The sequence below is a fragment of the Crocuta crocuta genome, unplaced genomic scaffold (assembly GCF_008692635.1).
Source record: "Crocuta crocuta isolate KB4526 unplaced genomic scaffold, BGI_CrCroc_1.0 scaffold184, whole genome shotgun sequence".
NCBI lineage: Eukaryota > Metazoa > Chordata > Mammalia > Carnivora > Hyaenidae > Crocuta > Crocuta crocuta.
The window spans coordinates 397,304-419,691 of NW_027530006.1; positions in this window are offsets into that span (position 1 = coordinate 397,304).

Genomic DNA, 22,388 nt, shown 5'->3' on the forward strand with positions numbered 1-22,388 from the left:
TCCTTGTGGGTTGTTGGGCTGAGGGCCTCAGTTCCTCACTGCCTGTTGGCCAGAATCCTCCCTCAGTTCCTGGTCACATAGGCCTCTGCTGAGGTGAGCTCATAACATGGCAGGTGGCTTCCATCAGAGGAAGCGAGAGAGCAAGATGGAAGCGGCAACTCACAATCACAGTGATTTGCACCAAGTACCTACACACACAGTGCATTCTGTGTTTTGTTACTTTGTGATGCCTGGGACAGAAGGGAGGACAGCCTGGCTCTTTGTGGTGTGACTGGCACTACACCAGCCATCAGAGGAGATCACCATCTTTAAAGTGGATGCTTAGGCAATCAAAGCTCCAACCAGGCACCTAACCTTTTAAAAAAGGAACAAACAAACAGACATTGTCAGTGCTTCCACTTCTAATGAACTATTAATTGAATCACTCTAATTTCATATATGTTTGAAATCCTCCATACAAAAAATGAAAAAGCCTGAGAGTGGTTTAAGCACATCTCATTACCTCAAGTCATAGCCAGAGAATTACTGTCCCACACAAATGGCCCTGCAGATATTTCTCTAAAGAAGATATGCAAATGGCCAACATGAAAAGGCATTCAACAGCATTGGTCATTGGGGAAATGCAAATCAAGACCACCATGAGTTATTACCTCATACCTGTTAGGATGGCTATGATTAAAAAAAGAAAAGTGTTGATAAGCATATGGAAACACCAGAACCTTGGAGTTTCCTCAAAAAGTTAAACATAGAATGAGCGTATGACCCCACAATTCCATTCTCAGGTATATGCCCCCAAATTGGAAACAGGTATTTAGTCACCTGTTCATTTGTGTTCATAGCAGCACTCTTTACAGTAACATAAAGGTGGAAACCACCTAAATATCCATCAGTGGATGAATGGATAAGCAAATGGTGGTATGTACATGCAATGGGATACGTTCAGCCATAAGGTGTGAAGGTTACATACTACGCTGGACAAACTTGAACAACATGCTAAGTGAAAGAAGCCAGACACAAAAGGTCACTTATTGTGCGATTCCATTTATATGAAATTTCTAGAATAGCCAAATCCAAAGCAGTAGAAAGTAGATTAGTGGTTGCCAGGGAGTAGGAGGAAATGGGAGTGATTACTTCATGGGTACTGGATATTTGGGGGTGATGGAAAAGTTCTGGTTGCACAATGGGGTGATTGCACTAAACACCAAGTTGTACACTTTGAAACAACTGTATGTTCTGTGAATTTCACCTCAGTGTTTTTAAAAACTGAGATCTCAATTACAGGGAAAAAGGGATCAGGTACAAATGGTGGAAATACAAAATGGTACAACCATTTTGGAAAAAAGTTTGGCAGTTTTTGGAAAGTTAAACATACACCCACTACATGACCCAGGGATTTCATGCCTACCTATTTATCCAAGAGAAATAAAGGCATATATCCACATCAAAATGCATGCATGTGTGTTAATGGTAGGTTTATTTGTAAAAACAGAAAAGTGGAAACCATGAAAAAGTCCATTAACAGGTGAATGGTTAAACAAATCATGGTGTATTCTATACAATGGAATACTCAGCAATAAAAAGAAATGAAACGTTGATACAATATGAATGAATCTTAATTAAGGAAACCAGATAAAAACTACATTCTGTGTGGTTCCGTCTTTATAAAAACTCTACAAAGTGTGAACATGATAGAAAATAGATCAGTGGTTGCCTGGGGATGGGGCTGGATCAGGAGGGAAGAAGTAATTCAGGAGATTTTGCGGATCATGATATATTATTTTAATTATGGTGATGGTTTTCATGGGTGCATACTCATTGCATGCTCATACAATTGCATGCTTTAAATAGTTCAAAGTGTATCAGTTATACATCAGTAAAACTTAAAAAAAAAAATTTTATCCCAGGTGGGGGAAGAAACTCAGCAGAGTAATACTCCATTATGTCTATATACCATATCTTTATCCATTCATCAGTTGATGGACACTTGGGCTGTTTGCTATTGTAGGGACATCTGGGTGGCTCAGTCAGTTAATAGTCTGACAAGCTCAGGTCATGATCTCACAGTTTGTGAGTTTGAGTCCCGCATCAGGCTCCTCTCTGGCAGTGGGGAGCCGGCTTCAGAGTCTCACTCTCTTTCTGCCCCTCCCCTGCTCATGCTTTCTCTCTCTCTCAAAATAAATAAATAAACTAAGAAATATATATATTGGCTATTGTAGATACTGCTGTTATAAGCAAACCAAGAAAGAGACTCTTAACTATGGAGACCACATTGGTGGTTACCAGAAGGGAAGTGGGGGGCAGGGGAGGGGGAGGAATGAAACAGGTGAAGAGATTAAGAGTACACTTATGATGAGTATGAAGTGATGTATAGAATTGTTGAATCACTATATTACACACTGATATTACACTGTATGTTAACTAACAGGAATTTAGATTAAAACTTTTTTAAAAAGCAGAAATAAACACAAGTAGATATGAAAAAAATAGAAAACTTAGAAATAGAAGATCATTGAGAGGAAAAATTCTTCAAAAAGCTGAGTTCAAGTTTAAACTAGTTTCATCTCCAGCACCCAGTGATTTAATCAATCTTGGCCACATAATGGAAACTTTGCAAAATCACACAATTTACGGGGCTTGGAAAGCTTCTACCAGAAGAGAGCACAGTTATATACAGAGATTTTTTTTTAAGAACAACTATTAAATACTGAAAATAAATTAGCCAATTCCAAAATAAATCTGACATAGATATAAACGAGAGTAAAAATAATTGGGAGAAATATCCAGAGACGCAGAAAGACTTTGCCCTCAGGTAGAAGTTGCACACAAGTAGAGAAACTACTGATAAATCAAGGATAAAGAAAAAAAAATCTTAAATATCTACCAGGGAAAGAGACAATTTTTCAAAAAAATTAATAAAAATGACAGTAGATCTCTCATCAGCAAAACGGAGGAGTAATATCATGAGTAAATGCCTTCAAAATGCAGAGAGATCATGGTAATTGGTAGCTCCCAGTAGATTCTATATACAAGTAAAACTCTTAGGGGGGAAAAGCACAAGAATATTTGCACATCTACATATAATATGAAATCTTAGTACTTACAGAGGCTTGTTGAAAATTTAAAAATTCTAAACAGCATTGTTTCAACAAGAAGAAAAACTCATTTAGTCGGAAACAGGTTCCCAATATCTGCGAAGTCTGAACATTACTTGGCAGGATTTAGGGTTGGCCCTCAGATGGCAGAGCAAGCGACCACTTGTGCTATTTGTCATGTGGCCCTCCATTTCCTTGCCGTCCCATGGGACCAGGTGCATGGGGACCTGACAACAAGCACATCTTCTCTGAATCCCTTTGGGCTCGTCGCATCCTTTCTGCTTATTCTGTGGAAGTATGACAAGCCAGCCTTGCACCTGCATAAGTGATCCCGGTGGCCCTGTGAGCCACTAAGCTGCTTGTTGGGGACTGCTTGACAGTGGGTGATGGAGAATGACTGACGGTTACTGTAGCTATGATTCTAGGTACCTGGGGCTCACGCACAGGTGACAGCCAGTGGAGCTGAGACGACTGCAGTGCGGGACACATGGGGGTTGGACCCAGGCATGTGCTTTATTTTCCACTCCCACTGGTGACAAAACAAGAAAAGTTTGCATTTAGATGGCAAAGACACAATTACCTTTACAATCCTGCCCTGGTGCTATACCCACCCCCTCCTGTCTATTGTAACAAAGTCTGAGGGAGGCTGTTCATCCTTAAATGCTCCAGATCATCATGTTGGTTCACGACGCCCTGCTAATGGGATCTGGTGATCGGGCAATAGGAAGCACTCTAGATTACCGTCTTATTAAGACAAGCAAGTTTTCCAGACAGTGGGAGATAAATTAAAGTTCAGCAGCACTGTCAAATAGTTGGGAGTGCCTAGGAGTCCAACATTCTGGAGCATGTGGGGAGGCCATGGGAAAGCGAGAGATAAGGTGCTGCATTTTTTACTATCCACAAGGGAAGAGACGTTAGGGCGAGCGTCTCAGGATTTGGAGACAACATGTTTCACCTGGGGACATGCAGTGCTCATCCACTTACTAGGTAATCCATAAGGCTCCCAGTTTGGAATGGAACTCAAGGTAAGAAAGGTCTCTGCAAAAGGAGTGAACTGCCCTGTTTCTTGGTCCTTATGCCCCAGTACAGCCCCAGCATATCAGGGGTGCCTGTCACAGACAAGTGCTGTGTCCACTGGTAAAATGTACAGGAGAGTCCGTGCCGACCATATGGAGTAAGATTATGCCTTTCTCCTTTTCTTTCTTTCTTTTTTAATATTTCTTATATATATATATATATATATTTTTTTTTTTTTTGAGATAGAGAAACAGAGTATGAGCAGGGGGGAGGGCAGAGAAAGAGAGAGAGATGTAGAATCTGAAGCAGGCTCCAGGCTCTGAGCTGTCAGCATGCAGGGCTTGAACTCACAAACCATGAGATCATGACCTGAGCTAAAGTCAGATACTTAACCAACTGAGCCACCCAGGCACCCCACCTTTCTCCTTTTCTGCTGTCCACCACTTTCCACTTTAAAAGTTGCTCCTGGAAGTGCCTGGCTGGCTTAGTTGGTGGAGTGTGTGACTCTTGATCTCGGGGTTGTGAATTCAAGCCCCACACTGGGTGTGGAGATCACTTAAAACATAAATTAACAATAAAATTGAAAAAATAAAAGTTGTTTCTGCTTTCTATGAACACTGCAAGAGACTAGATCCCTGGTCATGGAACAAGTAAACTGAACTTCTTATGAATTAGGTATAATGTGATTCAGTGAATCACAAAATTGCATATGAAATAAGTATAAGTTGATTTGACATATAAAAGTTTGGGCCAAAGCAGTTCTGAAACACACAAGTGAAGTTCATGGACTGGGAGCTCAGTTAATCATGGTTCCCTCTCCTACTCCTTTACCTTCTCTCCCTCAGTTCACACCTACAGCCTCATGGGGGAAGTTTCCCTATGACCAGCCAAGAGTAAAGGAAAAAAAATTCAGGACCTGATTTATAGACCAATCTCCAGGATTTGCCAGCACCAGCTGCAGTGGTCAGTTGGATGGTCTCTGAAACAAGAGTACTGAAAAGAAGCACCCCTAGTGGACAGAACTTGTGTGGGACATCTTATTGGACACCTTGTGTGAAGGAGAGGTGGCCTGATATACACAGATCTACAGTGATTCGTGGGCAGTGGCTAAGAATTTGCCTCTGCTGATCAAGGCCTTGGAAAAAACAGACTTGAAAAGTTGTTGGCTAGTAGGTTGCGGTCGTGGAGTTGGGGCGGTGGTATGAGGATCAATCTCACGGGGTAGGCAGACTATGAAGACAGTCATCATCACGCAAATGCCCAGCAGAGGCAGCTACATCAGAGGGAATTCTCCATAATCATAATCCTGTGGATGTTACTCAGCTTCTTGCCCAGCCTCCTCCATATTCATTGTGACCATGCACAGAATGGCTATGGCAGGAGAGACGGCTCTGCGTGGAGTAAACATCAGGACATTCTGCTCACCAAGGCCGATCTGGCTACCACCTCTGCAGTGCGCCCAACCTTCCAGCAGTAGAGGTTGACATTGGGTCTTTGATATGAAAATATTCCATGGCGACAGGCTGACTGTATTGGACCTCTCCTATCATGGTGGGTGGGAGAGGGGAGGGAAGGTGCTACCTTATTCACTGGGGTAGACATGATCTGAGCATGGATTTGACTTCCCTGCCCACAGATCTTCTCCCAGCACAACCATTTGTGAACATCCAAACCTTATGGGTTTGGGATGTTGCCACACACAGTGTTGTATCTTCAATAAACAGAGCTGCTTACCTCAAAGCTGGAGTGCACAGATCTGGGAACCTGAGGCAAAAGGTAGGCCCCTTTCATGACTACATATAGAATCCACTTGCAGAATTTTTGTTTCCTGTTTTTTCTTGGTGGGTTTGGAGGTCTTGGTGCCTCTGTATTGGCTTGAGAATCAGGCTTCAGATCGGGGCAGCTGGTACAATTCCTACACCCTTGTTAGAGGTACGTCTGGATGAAAGAAGAAATAATGTCTTTTTCAGAACTGAACACAAAGTTCTCATTTCCCTGATAGGCTTGTCATGGTTCACATGGTTATCTACCAATAGGTCAGTGTAGATGAGATTGACTTTCTGGCTTTGACCTATTTACAGATGATATTCGTCATGAATCCATTGCTCGAGTCAACTCTGCAGAATTACATGGTGTGAGAAATGGAGAAGGATCATTTTTCAGTGAGTAGCTGAGATGCCTTCCACCTGTAGGTACCTACTCTAGTCTCTGACTCACTTTTAATTCCTACAAAATGACACCACCTATGGTCCCCTCTTCAAATCATCTATTTCTAGGTGCTGTGTCTAGCTACATGAGCAACGTGCTTTCTGGAATGTTCATTCTACACTTCTACACATATTTCTAATCTTCATAGGCCATAGCTCAAAATTCCTATAATACCTTTGACATACTCTGTCCTTTAAATATTGCATCTGTACTTCATGGCATTCAAATTTATCTTTTATATTTATTTGTGTGAATATTTTATTAATGTCTGGCTCCTCTGTTAGGCTGTGAGCTTTATGAGGCCAGTGACTGCATATGTTTTGTTCACAAATTAATCCTGTCTCTACAGGGGACTGCATATGTTCAAACCCATTAAATACATGTGGCTTTTGTATATTAATTATACCCCAATAAAGCTGTTAAAAAATAAAAATGAAAACATTTACCTTTGAAAGCCTTGGAAATAGCTGGGTCATATTAAGGGCTCAAGAATATATATACAGTATATAGTTTTAAGTAGGCTCCACCTTCACCCAGCATGGAGCACATACTGGGCTCGAACTCACAACCCTGAGACTTGAGCTGAGATCAAGAGTCAGATGCTTAACCAACTGAGCCACCCAGGCACCCCAAGAATATTTTTAGATGAATACATACAGAAGTAAAATAATATGAAAGGTTGAGAAAGACATATATTTAGAATGAGTCAGGAATTAAGAAAGAAATGCAAGGAAACAGATGAATTATCAGGTTCTACAAATTACAATATCAAGGCATGTAGCTCAGAGAAATAATCCAAAGGAGGGTGACATAGCTCAGAGCTCCTCAGACAGGAGTAGACTGGCTACAGCCAAGAGCAGCTCTTGGATTCTCATGGTGGAACCAGAAAGGTAGAAAATCCCTTCCTTGCCTTTCTGACTTCATGATGTAACTAGTCATACTGTAAATGGCAAGATTGTGATGTAGGATAATGCAAATGAGAAATGATGTTTGTGCCTTTGAGAACTAGGAATTTTGGAAATTTTGAGAAGTATTAATTCTTGGTCAATTATATGTCCTACAAATATCTTCTCCTGGTTTGCAACTTGTTTTGTTTTGTTTTTTTGTTTTTTGACCCTGTTTATGGTATCTTTTATCAACTTTTAAACATTATAGAAAATGTGAAATATAAACAAAATCAGAAAGGATGGTGTAATATCAGAAAGAAATAAAGATATAAATTGATAAAATATAATGAAAATCCTTAGTTCTTGTTTGTTTGTTTTTAGAGAGAGAGAAAGGGAGAGCACTTGCTCACACACACGAGTCGGGGAGGGGCAGAGAGAGAGAGAATCTTAAGCAGGCTCCCCACTCAGCTTGGAGCCTGATGCGGGGCTTTGTCTCATGACTGTGAGATCTTGACCTAAGCCAAAATTAAGAGTCAGACGCTTAACTGACTGAGCCACCCAGGCACTCCGAAAACCCTTAGTTCTAATTTGAATTTGAATTGTCAGTATAAACTCATATGTATTTTTAAGAAGATTTTTTTTTTGTTTTTTGATAAAGAATGCTTTGAAAAAATTACAAACCCAGTAGTATTGAATTTTTCTAGCACCCGGACTGTGGTCCGTACAAAACCATTTTTACTAAATGGACCCAAGGCTTCTTGGTGAAATGACTGACTGCAAGTCTGGGGCAGGAAAAGTAGATGAACTTGGAACTTCTTATGCAAAGAAGTGTGGATGCTATGCTATCAAATACTATGAGGGTCATGTCAAAGGACCCAGAAACCAAAATAAATAGACTTCTATATACCAGAGACAGGATAGTTTGATCATCAGGAAGGATAGAAAAATGTAATATATTAAAATACATTAAATATGTTTAAGTCTATGAATTCATAAGGATACAAAAATAACTCTTTAGTCACTTTGGATAGTGCTAGGAAACAAAATAAAAGATGAAAACCAAAAGTGTCCCAGACTACTTGCTAGGGATGTATGGACACCCTTTTAAAAGGCATTATCAGTCAGTCACAATGTAGGTGCTTTACTCTGGGCCAGATTCAAACAGACAAGTTGGAAATATATACAACAATCTGGAAAATACGACCATTTGATACTTTATGATATATCTAATTAATGTTAAATTTTTGGGTGTGATAAATGTGATTATGTTTAAAAGGGAAAATTCCTATATTGAATGGAAACATTGACTTTTACTGATGAAGTAAACTATTTATTTATTTATTTATTTATCTACTTATTTATTTTGAGAGAGAAAGTGTGAGCAAGGGAGGGACAGAGAGAAGAGAACGAGAATTCCAAGCAGGATCTATACTGCCAGTGTGGGGACTGATGCAGGGCTCGAACTCATGAACCATGAGATCATGACCTCAGCCAAAGTTGGACACTTAACAGACTGAGCCATCCCAGTGCCCCTGATGAAGTAACTTATCAATGATACTTGTTTCAGCATAAGATGGGAAAGTAGTGGGTATAAATGAAGTGAGATTAGTCATGAATTGATGATTTCTGGAGTAGGGTAATGAGTACATAGCCGATATATGACTATCCCTTTTATTTTGGTTTATATAATAAGAAGCTTAAAAGTTGGAGAAAGATACCATGAACAGGGTAAAAAACAAGCTGCAAGCTGGGAAAAAATATTTGTAGTATATGTAACTGGCAAGTGATTAATATACAGAATACCAAATGGACTCCTAATAATAAAACTACAAACAATCCAATAGGAAAATGGGCAAAAGATATGAACAGACTATTCAGAGAAAAAGAAACAAGAATCTTAAATGTGCATTTGAAAATATATTTGTCCTCATTATTAATCAAGGAAATACAAAGTTAAAAATAAAATAAAGTACAATTTCTTCACCAGATTGGAGAATTTTTAAACATTGATCATAGTGTTGGCTAGAATGAAAACTCTTACACACTGCAAGTGCAGGAAGTAAATGTCTAGAACAATTTGAAAAACAATTTAGTATAAACTAATATAGATAAACACAGGCATAATTTAGGAATAAGCAAATTCTTTCAATGGTATACACCCTAGAGAAAATATTACATATGTGACCAGGAAACACCTAGAGTAATATTCAGAGGAGACTTGTTACATGCACATGGTCAGGAGATAGGATAAAGACATTTTGTTATATTCATATGATGCCATTCTCTGGAAATACTGATGAACTATAGCTTCATGTATCAAGGATATTCTCAAAACAGAAGACTTAGCAGAGGAACCAACCACCAAAAATGAATATAGAATTATCTACAGCAATCTTGAGAAAGAAAAGCAAAGCTGGAGACATCACAATTTCAGACTTCAAGCCATATTATGAAGCCATAGTCATCAAGGCAATATGGTACTGACACAAAAACAGACACTTAGATCAAAGGAGCATAATAGAAAACCCAGAAATTGACCCACAACTATAGGGTCAACTAATCTTGACAAAGCAGAAAAGAAGTATCCAATAGAAAAAAAGACAGTCTCTTCAACAAATGGTGCTGGGAAAACTGGACAGCAACATGCAGAAAAATGAACCTGGACCACTTCTTACACCACACACAAAAAATAAGTTCAAAATGGATGAAATACCTAAATGTGAGACAGGTAACCATCAAAATCCTAGAGGAGAACATAGGCGGCAACCTCTTTGACCTTGGCCAGAGCAACTTCTTACTAGACACATCACCAGAGTCAGGGAAACAAAAGCATAATGAACTCTTGGGACATCATCAAGAATTATTTACATATATAAGCTGTGAAGGGAACTAAATATCTTAATGATATATTCATATACATATGTGGCAACAACTTTAAAATGAAAAGCAAGGAAATAATTATAATAATCAAGATAGCAATTCATTTGGGAGAAGCTTTTTGGTTTTAAAATTTTATTTTGTTTGTTTTTTGTTTTTTGGTTCAATGCATTTAGAGAAAGATACATTCAAATATATGAATAGACTCCTATTTTCTTTTATAGGCTGAGAGGTGGTTTTAATAGGGTTAATTCTATTTAATATAATAATAATTATTATTCTTTAACATATTATTTCCCAAATTAAGAAATAAAAATGGAAACAGAGATCCCTTGGAATTTACTTTAGAACATTTGTAAGGACATCACAAAATTGATATTTCTCATGAGATACTATGGCCTAACAAAGTATTATATAATTAGTCTAAAAAGTTTTTCTTTCATATGCAAGTAGTGGTTCCTCTGGTAATTTAACAGACTAGAAATACAGAAGAACTTTCCACTCCTAAAATTTTATCAGCCATGTATAAAGCAACGTTTCAAAAAATGTAGAACAGTTTACAAAATAGTATGGGAAATCCTCAGGGGGCTAAAATGAAGAGGGACCTGAAATTGAGAAGCTGGGGTTCCTCTTGAGTCATTTACTGAACCTGGAAACATGGATCTCAACAGCTATGCAGAGACAGGAGACAATATCACGAATCCACATAAGGCAGAAAGGAGGAAGAAGGACTCCTACATGAAGCCTGGCTTCAGAAGGATTGCCGTTTAGCAAAAATTTGAGCTAAGAGAATCTCGTAAAGGAATTTAACAATGAAATTACTCAGCCACTTCATTGGCTTCTTTTTGGGAACAAAATCTTGCTTTCATGTTGGCTTGGGGTTCAAATTTATCCCCATGTATAGAGTCCAGAAAAATCTAAACAGATGAACCTGAAAATTCCCCAGACTTTTTTCCATATATTGGAGGAAGAAAATTTAAATGCTCTCTGGATAAGTATATCTCAACTAAGATGTTCAGTTTCCCTATGAATTACACGTTGCCAAATATAAAACTATAATTTAAATTTTAAAAATGCTAAGAATAGCCCTCAAGAACTAAGTGGAATTATATTTGCATGGATATCAGATATTGTTTATTAGGTAGAATAAAACATTTAAAAATGCTTAAGGACATATAAAAGTTAATAAAATATGAACAAAATATGTAACTATAAAATACTACCAGGCAGATTAAAATAAAACTCTTAGGAACAAAAAATAAATAAACTAAATATAATACACTATTAATGGATGTGTGAAACAGCAGTTTAAACACACCTGAACAGAGAATTAGTAGACTAGAATACTGGACTGAAGAGCTTGTTCAGGGTATAGTTCATAGAGTGTAGAGATGGAAAATATGAAAAATATTAGGGGATACAGAGAATAAAACAATAAGGTTTAATGCACACTGAATTGGAACTTCACAAATCATGAGTAGGGAAAAGGACAAGTATCTGAAGCAATGAAGACATAGAACTTCCCAGAGAGGATAATCACATACATGGATTGAGGCTCAATAAGATACATATAGCAATAGCATATTAAGACACAATATGAATGTAGAAAAGGAATGTAGGTACATTTTAGTGAAAATATAGAATATTTTAATACAAGAAATGAAAACTACCAAGAGTGGAGGGAATTTTCCTGAAAAGAAAAAGAAACAATCTTTCCTAAAAATAATTTTCATGAAGACAACTTAATCCTCAAAAAAGTGCCAAAATTATTTACAGTGTGCTTTATAGCCATATATATGTATTAAGATTCCCATGTTATGACAGAAAATTTATAATCCCATATTTAATCACTTTTTTTCAGAGAGATAATTCTGTGAAATATAAGCTTGTTCTAATGAGAGTGGAAACCTTTTTCTTTAAGATATTAGTATTGCTGTTTTGTTAAACACCGACCTTTTCTCTCCCACATGCTTTGCATAATTTTTATTTGTTTCAGCAGTGATTAGCACCGAAGGACTGGCCAGCCTCTGGCCACGAGCATCTGCATATATACCAGGATTGGGCCATTTATCCATGTCCTGTCCATGGAAAATGAAATTATGAAGTCCACACAGTGTATGATCACAAAACAACTCCCCAACAGCAGAATCATCTGAGTGGTCCTTTCTTCTGGAAAGCTTCTTGGAGAGAGACTCTTGCTGTGAAGATTCTACGTCTGCCGCTTATGTCTGCGTCAGAGAATGATCATGCATCCACTTGATGGGACCATATGACCCCTGAAGGTCTCTCTGAATGCCATCAGCATGAAAAACAGCCCCTGTGGAGGCAGCTCATGGGACAAAAGGGACAGCGCTCAGTGAGGAGCCGAAGACTAGCCTGGGTCTCACTGGGCATGGCCACAGTACGGAGGAGCAGGCTGCTACAGATGGGTATGTTCAGGACCCATAAGAGGAGAAAGAAACACAGGATGGGATTTGGAGACTGAAGTTTGAATTTGGTGAAGCAGGAGGTGCTGAGGATGAAGGTGATGGCCTGAGGCACACTCAAGAGGCAGGTGGTACAAATGGAGAGTCCCCTCGGTACCTTGTTCAGGAAGACAGTCACTTCACATTTGAAGTCACTTTGGATATTCCGTGTCCCCTAAATGTCTGCAGACACGAACCCCATGGTGAGGAATACCATTAATAACTATTATAGCTAAGTAGGTAATAGTCGGGTCAGTGAGCCTGGCCTTGGGTCCCACAAGGAAAGCTGAAATGTGGAGGAAAAGAAGTAAGATGCTTTCTGAGACCTCGATACCAGCTTGAGGGTAAAACATAACCGGAACGTCTGTTCATCTTCATGGGAATGTTAAAGCAAATAATGTTATTTCTGGAAGGAAAAACAAGAGACTCTGTGACAGTAGCGCTTTCACTGACATTCTGTGAATCATCACATACACATTTTCAATCTCTAGGATCATCATTTTAACCAAAATAATTCTATACGACTTGCTCTTATTCAAGCATTTGAGGGTCACCTCAAACACTCATTCCTCCCAGGCAATCATTTTTGCAGATCTCCCCTTCACCTCACGGTGGCACTAACCTCACACCCTGCTCTGTGAGCCTGCCCAGCCTCTCCTTTACAGCACACATTACCCTACTAAACGGAGAGCTTCTGTTTACTTTTCTATCTGTCCTGCAAATTCCTCAAGGGCAGAGATGCTGTCTTCTTTGTCTTTGGACCCACAGCACCTGGAACACTGCCGCTTACATAACAATTGTTCTCTAAAGCTTGTTGATGCAAGTTTTGGACAAGGGGAAATAAGAATCTTCCTTCCGAGTAAGCAGTCCCAACAGGACCGTTCTCCCTGTTTATTTATAGAAGTGCAGAGTCGTGGAGGATTTAGTAGTTTGTACCCTAGAACCACATGGCCTTTGTTTAAACCCAGATTCCACCCCTGACCAGCTGGGTGAACATTATCTGCTCAGTTAACTACTTTTGTCTCAGTTAACATCACAAGTAACAGTACCTTCATCATAGCACTGTTGAAGGAATGTATAGGTCAGTATATGAAAAGCATTTAAAATCTTTAAAATTTTTTAAATGTTTATTTACATGAACGGGGGAGGGGCAGAGAGAGAGAGGGAGACCCAGAATCCAAAGCAGGGTCCAGGCTCTGATCTGTCAGCACAGAGCCCGATGCAGGGCTTGAACTCACAAACTGTGAGATCATGACCTGAGCTGAAGTCAGACACTTAACCAACTGAGCCACCCAGGTGCCCCTATATGAAAAGCATTTAGAAAATGTGTGACATATATGAAGCACTACAGAATTGATTCATTATTTATCACCACCTAACTTTGGCTTGAGAGAGTTTTATATATACATATACACACATTATACATTATATATAATGTATGTATATGCATATTATATATAATATGTGCAGTGAACATATAGTCATATTTCCCCTCAGAATCTCCATGTGAATAGTAAGAATGATGGAATAAATTATTCTAAATATCTACTATAACCATATAATTTTATCAATATGCAATTTTTTAATGTTTATTCATTTTTGAGAGAGACAGCATGAGCATGTGAGTGGTAGAGAAAGAAGGGGACAGAGGATCTGAAGGGGGCTCCGTGCTGACCACAGAGAGCCGGATGTAGGGGCTTGAACTCACGAACCATGAGATCATGACCTGAGCCAAAGTCTGATGTTCAACCGACTGAGCAGGTGCCCCTATCAGTATGCATTTCTAATGGAAGCCAGAGGTAATGGGAGTCTGTGTCCTTGACATAATGCTCACGAAATCAATGCCAAACCCGTGACAGAAATACAGAAAAACAATGGGCATGGTGAAGGAAGGCCAGATAACCCCTCTGTGAAATACACAAATGACACATGACTAGGAGAAGAGGAACGNCAGGGGAGAGAGGCAGAGGGAGACAGTGAATCTTTTTTTTTTTAAGTTTTTTAATGTTTATTTATTTTTGAGAGAGAGAGACAGAGATGAGAGAGAACCGGGGAGGGAGAGAGAGAGAAGGAGACAGACCCTGAAGCAGGCTCCAGTGTCTAAGCTGTCAGCCCAGGGGCCGACATGGGGCTTGAACTCACAGGCAGTGAGATGACGACCTGAGCGAAGTTAGATGCTTAACCAACTGAGCCACCCAGGTGCCCCGAGAAGACTCACTTTCTATTAACACTTTTGAAATGAGAAAGTTTGAGAAATGGAGCACAGATTAGTGATTCCCGAGGTTAAGGAGTGTGTGGGGGCAGAAGGTAAATGAGTTTGGCTATAAAATAGCCACATGAGGGATCCCTGTGGTGATGAAAATTTTCTGTATCTTGACAGAGTCAACGCCAATACCGTGGTTGTAATGTCCTATAATTTGCTAGATGTGACCATTGGGAGAATCTGGATAAATCGTGCATGGGATCCCTCTGTATTAACTTTTACAACTGCATGGGAATCTATGGTTAACTAGAAAAGATGTTTATATAGAAAATATATTCAGGTATCACAGCCTTATCCTTGAGATACGGAGACTATATTTTATATAGGTAATCAACAATTGAAAATTACTCAAATTGTGAAATGTATGACAGCTACTCTGTGGCCTGTAGAAGTTCTACTTTCCATGTAGAAAGTCGATTCCTGGCCCACAAGGAACACAATGATTTGTAGCACTTTTTTTTTTTTAATATTTTTATTTATTTCTAGGAGAGAGAGAGAGAGACAGCGTGAGCAGGGGAGGGTCAGAGAGAGAGGGAGATACAGGCTCTGAAATAGGCTCCAGGCACTGAGCTGGCAGTCAGCACAGAGCCCGATGCGGGGCTTGAACCCACGAACCGCGAGATCATGACCTAAGCAAAAGTCGGACGCTTAACCGACTAAGCCACCCAGGCGCCCCTGTAGCACTTTTTATTAAGCCAATATTCCTAGTAGTCAATAGTCTAGTTAGACATGTAATCATTTATTTTCCTGATCATTTAAAACAGGAAATTTATCTTTAATTTCTCTTTATTTCTTTGAATGGGTAGAAATTTTGTCTTTCAGCTTCCCTTCCTAATGAATGTAATAAAAACAAAAGTTGAGAGTTGTTCAATATGACGATATGTGACATTCTTCCTTTCATGGAGTGTTGACATTTGATTCCTCTGTTGCTGGGGAAATCCTTTTAGTCAGCACCACACTGGTCCATTATGATGTGCTGCTCATTTGGTGCCCTGGAGGCTCAAAGATTAGATTTCCCAGTATGAGTCATGAAATGCCAAAGGTTCCTAGCTCTTTGCACACATTTGCGTCCTATCTCAGAAAGGGCTGGGGCCACCAGTGTGCAGGGGTACACATTTATATCACATTTAAGGCCACTCTAAGGGCGAAAATGAAAAGAAACTGGCTCCAAATGGTTTTTCTGCCTTCACCTGGCAGGTATATTTTATATCTGGAGTATTTTATATCTTATTTAACCTGAAAGAGAGCTTGGAGGGAGATGTGAACTTGGAAATCATGGCATACATGACTATAAAACCTGGAAAGCGTGCACTCCATTTGAGAACTGACCTAAAGATGAGGGTGTCCAGCACACACTGTAGAGGAAGGATGCTCAGAGTCACACTGAACTCATATAGGCACCAAGACTCCCTCACCGGCGTAGTGGCATTACAAAGTCTGAAATGGGATTGTATTAATTTGATCCCATTAGTATTGTCACCATGATCATGACCCTTCTGATCCCTCCATGCAGATGTGGCAAGGGAAGTGATTAGAAAAGTCTTGAGCTCAGCTCTTCTCGGGTTGTTATTTTCCAGGAGAGAATCAAGTAAACTGAAGAGACAGGTAAAATGCTCCCACTGGGGACACCATGGTACTCTCCCCAGCCTGTCCCTGTCACCTTTCTACAGACATGAAAATTACAGGCCTGTGGAGAGATGAGCTAATGACATCCTCACCTTTAAATTGTGCAGATTCTCCTGATGTGCACAGATCGACCTACGTGTCCACCCAGGTAAGTGCCTCTTTGTTCCCCAGACTCAGAATCAGTGCCCGGGCAGGGTCATAGGCAGGTGGTGGAAGCAGGCAAATTGGGTCTAATGATAGTGAAGTTTCTGGTAGCCTCTGGTGAACCATCCAGCTCTAACCACCTCCCATGGCTCAGAGGACAGTTTTCTCTGCCATGCACTGGGAAATATTATTAAAAATTTGTTGGTTTTTTAAATGTGAAATAATTAACTTTAGGTACCCATTTATATCTCAGAATAAAATGTATTTCATTTACTTGCTGTCCATTCTTAAGTACATGTTGTATATCTAGTTATTTTGACTAAAACACTGCCAATTTGTATTCACACTGACATTCATCAGATTGGATGGTAAGTTTTAACTCCAAGTTTTAATTAAATATACTAATGGCTGCTTGTTTTGTCTTCAGAAAACAATTAGAGCTATTAATTTTTAATGTACTTTTTAGTACTTTGTGTAATTAAAAATAAATTAATACAAACAAAATGACCTCTAATTGTTTACAAAGAAATGAGGAATTTTTTATACACTCACCTTAAAAAGGAGTTTAATCCTAGATTCCAAAAATATCCAGAAGTATTTGCTTATGGAGACCTCCCTTGTCATAGCTTTAATTTCAAAAATTTCACATTAATGATGTCAGTACTTAAGCTTGCAATTCTAACAAGAATTTTTTAAAGAGGACAGTGACAATGAGTCTGTAATTACACTAAAAATAAAATAAAGTGAGTGACTTTTCTGTCTGGTGTCTAGGACATATGAATACAATCTCATGGAAACTGGCAAGGAGAAGGAGAAATAAACTATTACTTTTTATATATAATTCATTGTAAAATATGCTTTCCCTTTTCATTGATAATGGATGTGCCAGAACCCATTTAGGTGGGGGCAGAATTTAGGACCAGGTGAACCACATCTGGCTCTGATATCTGTTCATAGGTTTTAGAATATTTCTCCCAATCTGTATCTTATGCACTTATGGTGAACAAATATGCATCAATTATACTTTCTTATTAGTAAGTAACAAAGACTAGTGTTAAAGACAAAGTGAAAACTATTTAGCAAGAAAGCCAGACGTTGCTTTTGTTTCCTTATTTGGTTGACTGGAAAACAGATTCACAGACAGGACTGGTGGGCTTACCAGGACTGACAGTCTAGTGTTCGTGATGAAGGGCTCTAGGCTTTCTGAGTTCTATACTTTGGAAAACTATTTTTTCTTCTGATTTTTCTCCAAACAGATTTAAAAGTCCTGGCACTACAATTTCCTGACTTATATCAGACAAACTAGACTTTAAAGTAAAGGCTGTAACAAGAGATGAAGAAGGGCATTATATAATAATTACAGGGTCTATCCATCAGGAAGAGCTAACAATTATAAATGTCTATGCACCGAATTCAGAAGCACCCAAATATACGAAACAATTAATCACAAACATAAACAATCTTATTGATAAGAATGTGATAATTGCAGAGGATTTTAATACTCCACTTACAGCAATGGATAGATCAACTAGACAGAAAATTACTAAAGAAACAATGGACTTGAATGACACATTGGACCAGATGGACTTGACAGATATATTTAGAACTCTACATCCTGAAGCTATGGAATTCACTTTCTTCTCGAGTGCACATGGCACATTCTCCAAGATAGACCACATACTGGGTCACAAAGTGACCCTCAATAAATATAAAAGAATTGAGATCATACCATGCACACTTTCAGATCACAATGCTATGAAACTTGAAATCAACCACAGGAAAAAGTCTGGAAAACCCCCAAAAACATGGAGATTAAAGAACACTCTACTAAAGAACAAATGGGTCAACCAGGCAATTAGAGAAGAAATTAAAAAATATATGGAAACAAATGAAAATAAAAATACAACAATCCAAACTCTATGGGATGCAGCAAAGGCAGTCCTAAGAGGAAAATACATTGCAATCCCGGCCTATCTCAAGAAACTAGAATAAGCACAAATTCAAAATCTAATAGCACACCTAAAGGAACTAGAAGCAGAGCAGCAAGAGCACGCCAAACCTAGCAGAAGAGAAATAATAAAGATCAAGGCAAAAATAAACAATATAGAATCCAAAAAAGTATTTGAACAGATCAATGAAACCAAGAGTCGGTTTTTTGAAAAAATAAACAAAATTGATAAACCTCTAGCCAGGCTTCTCAAAAAGAAGAGGTTAATCACCCAAATAGAGAAAATCATGAATGAAAATGGATTTATTACAACCAATCCCTCAGAAATACAAGCAATTATCAGGGAATACTATGAAAAATTATATGCCAACAAACTGGACAACCTAGAAGAAATGGACAAATCCCTAAACACACACACTACCAAAACTCAAACAGGAAGAGACAGAAAATCTGAACAGATCCATAACTAGATTGGGTCTAACTAGATTGAATCAGTTATCCAAAATCTCCCAATAAATAAGAGCCCTAACCAGATAGCTTCACTGGGGAATTCTAACAGACATTTAAATCAGAGTTAATACCATTCTTTTCAAACTGTCCCAAAAAACAGAAATGAAAGGAAAACTTCCAGACTCATTCTATGAAGCCAGTTTGATTCCCAAACCAGACAGAGACCCAGCAAAAAGAGAGAACTACAGGCCAATATCCCTGATGAATATGGATGCAAAAATCCTCAACAAGATACTAGCAAATTGAATTTGACAGCATATAAAAAGAATTATCCAGCATGATCAAGTGGGATTCATTTCTGGGGTGGAGGGTTGGTTTAATATTCATAAATCAATCAATGTGATACATCACATTAACAAAAGAAAGGATAAGAACTATATGATCCTGTCAATAGATGCAGGAAAAGCATTTGACAAAATACAGCATCCTTTCTCAATAAAAACCCTCAAAAAAGTTGGGATAGAAGGAACTTACTTAAGCATCATAAAAGCCATTTATGAAAAGCCCACAGCTAATATCATCCTCAATGGGGAAAAACTGAGACTTTCCCCCTGAGATAAGGAGCACGACAGGGATGGCCACTTTCACCACTGTTGTTTAACATAGTGCTGGAAGTCCTAGCATCAGCAATCAGACAACAAAATGAAATAAAAGGCAACAGAATTGGCAAAGATGAAGTCAAGCTTTCACTTTTCGCAGACGGCATGATACTCTACATGGAAGACCCGACAGACTCCACCAGAAGCATACTAGAACTGATCCATGAATTCAGCAAAGTCGCAGGGTACAAAATCAACATACAGAAATTGGTTGAATTTTTATACACCGATAATGAAGCAACAGAAAGAGAAATCAAGAAACTGATCCCATTCACAATTGCACCAAAAACCACAAAATACCTAGGAATAAACCTAACCAAAGATATAAAAGATCTGTATGCTCAAAACTAGAGAAAATTTATAAAGAAAATTGGAGACACAAAGAAATGGAGAAACATTCCATGCTCATGGATTGGAAGAATAAATATTGCTAACATGGCAATACTACCCAAAGCAATCTAAACATTCAATGCAATACCTATCAAAATTGCACTGGCATCCTTCTCAAAGCTAGAACAAACAATCCTAAAATTTATAAACAGCCTCAAAAGACCCCGAATAGCCAAAGTACTACCAAAGAAGGAAACCAAAGTGGGAGGCATAATAATCCCAGACTTTAGCCTGTACTACAAGGCTGTCATCATCAAGACAGTATGGTATTGGCACAAAAACAGACACATAGACCAATGGAAGAGAATAGAGAACCCAGAAGTGGAGCCGCAAATGTATAGCCAATGAATCTTTGACAAAGCAGGAAAGAGCATCCAATGGAAAAAAGATAGTCTCTTTAGCAAATGATGCTGGGAGAACTGGACAGCAACATGCACAAGAATGAAACTAGACCACTTTCTTACACCATACACAACAATAAACTCAAAATGGATGAAAGATCTAAATGTGAGACAAGAAACCATCAAAACCCTAGAGGAGAAAAGAGGCAACAACCTCTTTGACCTCAGCTGCAGAAATTTCTTGCTCGACACATCTCCAAAGCCAAGGGAATTAAAAGCAAAAGTGAACTATTGGGACCTCATCAAGATTAAAAGCTTCTGCACTGCAAAGGAAACAATCAACAAAGCTAAAAGGCAACCGACAGAATGGAAAAAGAGATTTGCAAATGACACATCAGATAATGGGCTACTATCCAAAATCTATAAAGAACTTACCAAACTCAACACACAAAAAACAAATAACCCAGTGAAGAAATGGGCAGAAGACATGAACTGACACTTCTCCAAAGAGGACATCCATATGGCAAACAGACACACAAAATAATGCTCAATGTCACTCAAAACCACTCTGAGATACCACGTCACACCGGTCAGAGTGGCCAGATGGCTTCCCAGTAGAATTCTACCAGACATTAAAAGAAGAGTTAATATCTATTCTTCTCAAACTGTTTGAAAAAATATAAATGGAAGGAAAACTTCCAAATGCATTCTAAGAGGCCAACATTACCTTCATTCCAAAACCAGACAAAGACCCCCACTAACAAAGAGAACTACAGGCCAGTATCCCTCATGAACATGGATGCAAAAATTCTCATTAGAAACTAGCAAATTGAATCCAACAGTATATTAAAAGACCCATTCACCATAATCAAGTGGGCTTTATTCATGGGTTGCAAAGGTAGCTCAATATTTGCAAATCAATCAACATGATACATCACATTAGTAAAAGAAAGGATGAGAACCATATAATCTTTTCAATAGATGCAGAAAGAGCATTTGACAAAGTACAGCATCCATTCTTGATAATAGCCCTCAACAAAGTAGGTATAGATAGAACATACCTCAACATCATAAAAGCCAAATTCAAAAGACACATAACTAATAGCATCTTTAATGGGAAAAAACAGAGAGCTTTTCTTCTACCGTCAGAAAGAAGACAGGGATGCCCACTCTTACCGTTGCTATTTAGCATAGTACTGGAAGTCCTAGCCCCAGCAATCATACAATACAAAGAAATAAAAGACATCCAAATCAGCAAGGAAGAAGTCAAATTTTCACTAACTGCAGATGACATGATACTTATATAAAAACCTGAAAGACTCCACCAAAAAACTGCTAGAACTGATAAGAAATTCAGTAAAGTTGCAGGATACAAATCAATATACATAAAGCTGTTGCATTTCTATACACAAATAATAAAGCAGCAAAAAGAGAAATTAAGGAATCATTATAATTTACAATTGCACCAAAAACAATAAGATACCTAGGAGTACACCTAACCAAAGAGGTGAAAGACCTGTACTCTGAAAACTATAAAACACTGATGACACAAATTGAAGATGGCACAAAGAAATGGAAAGACATTCCATCCTCATGGATTAGAGGAACAAATATTGTTAAAATGTCTATACAACCCAAAGAAATCTACACATGTAATGCAGTCCTGATTGAAACTGGACCACTCTCTTACACCATACATAAAAATTAACTCACAATGGATTAAAGACGTAAATCTGAGATCCAAAACCATAAAAATCCTAGAAGAGAACACAGGTGGTAATCTCTTGGACATTGGCCTTAGAAACATATTTATGGATACGTCTCCTCAGGCAAGAGAAACGAAAGCAAAACAAACTATTGGGGCTACATCAAAATAAAAAGGTTTTGCACAGCAAAGGAAACCATCAACAAAACAAAAAGGCAACCTACTGAATGAGAGATATTTGCAAATGATATATCCAATAAGAGCTTAATGTCCAAAAAATATAAAGAACTTTTACAATTCAACACCAAAAAACCCC